Here is a 1,945-nt window from a genome sequence, read left to right as displayed (position 1 = left end):
CCAGCACTCTCTGCATGCAATCTCTGCTCTGCAGCACTGTTAGGCAATCACTGGTCATCCACGTGGGGTTTTGTGTGCTGCCAGCAGGCTTTGGCGTGTGTGACTGTTCGTATAGCTATTCTCACTGTTTGGGGAACTGAAAATCTAGCTGGCTCAATTAAACATCAAGTACCCTGTTTTGCTAGTTACTGGAGCCTGCTGGCCTGGACTGAGCTGCATACTCGTTGGTACCTTTTTGTCCAGGAATAGTGTGAGTTTCTTCACCTACTGATTGCCAGTCAGCAAGAGCTGAGCCTCCATTGCTGGAGACCAGCCTTACTCTGAGGAGTCCTGCTACCGCCATACATGCCATCTTTCCTCCCAGCACGATTTTGCGCTTGACCAGCACTGGGGTTTGTAAATACTTGGCCTTTCATGGTCTCTCAGCATGGCACTAGAGAAGGTCTCCAGGAAGGTGGAGAAATGATGGTCTCAGTCAGGTTTTTGAAGCAGCATTTAACTATTCCATCTGGCTTCCTTTACCTTGGAAAATGGGCAGAGTTGTGACAATACATTCCCTGTGCATCCAGATTTTGTGATGATCTTTTCTATAGACTGTCCCCACAAACCAGGGCTGATACATTGCTGACTTTCAGGTTTTAGCCCTGTACCTGTGCAAGGTGAATTTGTAGGGCTGTCTTACTCTGGAATAATAGGCTGGGGCATGAGCCTCCTCATGGACTTCAGATTTCCTTCTTGTTTTATTAACCCATTTTTTTGTTCCAAAGCGGTCTCTTCTCCTATTGGTATTATCTATTTCCTCTTTCATTGGCCACTTAAAATGGGCAATTTGGAGATACCTTAACTTCGGAGTATGTAGTATGCCTTCTGTTTGCAAATCTTTTCAACTTGTGTAAAAAACTGCAGGTTAACAGACTCCTGGTGCTGCACAAGCTGGCATGTAGCCTCCCATCCGTATTCCTGTGAACTGTCTGAGCAAGAAAACAAATCAATACTAATTAATGGTCCCTTGGAACGTAAATGATTTGTTCACAACATGCAATGTAGCAAAGAATCCTGTAGGCTATTTTTGTCTTTGATTTATCACATTGTATAAACAAGGGTTTATACATGTAGCCTGGAACCCAGAATCTATTGCCGATAAAGGTCACAGCTTCCGTTGAGACAAAAGGAGCCTACAAACCTGGGAGAACAACTGGGATGTTTTACTTTCATGGGTGCAGCAGATAAGAGTGACCATTTCAGCTGCTGGTTGCTAATCTGCAGCAGCTCCTGAGGTTTGGGACATACAGCCAAATATTCAAGACATCAAGTATATAGTTTTGTGGAGCATTTACGTCAACCTCCCATTTTCTGCAAGAAGAATATGTTTCCAATAGTTGGCCTTTCTGTCTAGCAGAACTAGAACAAGATAGCCAGAATAAGTGATTTTTATTAATCATTCTTAATGTTCTTAATAGTAAGAACAATGTTAAAAGTCAGAAATGTTGGCTAATGAAAGTTTCCTCTCACAAGCCATAGCAAAAAGTTCTGATTTCTTATTCCTGTGCTAAAAGGTTTACAGAAGTGCTGGATTAATTGACAGTGCATTGGCTTCATGTGCAACTCAGAGGGAAGGCTCACTAGTGGCCAGTTGAAGGAAAATATTTTTTTAAATGTGTCAGGCTTGTTAATTACAGATGGTCACCTAGCAATTTCAGCTTTTGGGAAATGAGTTAGTACCATTAATGGAGGCAGGTTCTTCCTTTATTGCAGTCCCTTCCAGCAAGGCTTGTTCTCACAGAACATGAGCAATTTTGTTTAATTGCTTTGTGAGAGTACATGATGTTAGGAAATAGATCATTGTACACTGGCTCAAATGTATGTTCGAGTGTTGTGCTGCATGAATGTCACTTTATTATAAGCATGCATCATGAGTTTTGCTCAGAAAACAGTATCCTGGGTT

This window comes from Phalacrocorax carbo, chromosome 12 (genome assembly GCF_963921805.1).
Source record: "Phalacrocorax carbo chromosome 12, bPhaCar2.1, whole genome shotgun sequence".
Lineage (NCBI taxonomy): Eukaryota > Metazoa > Chordata > Aves > Suliformes > Phalacrocoracidae > Phalacrocorax > Phalacrocorax carbo.
Note: the sequence above shows the minus strand (reverse complement) of the source record.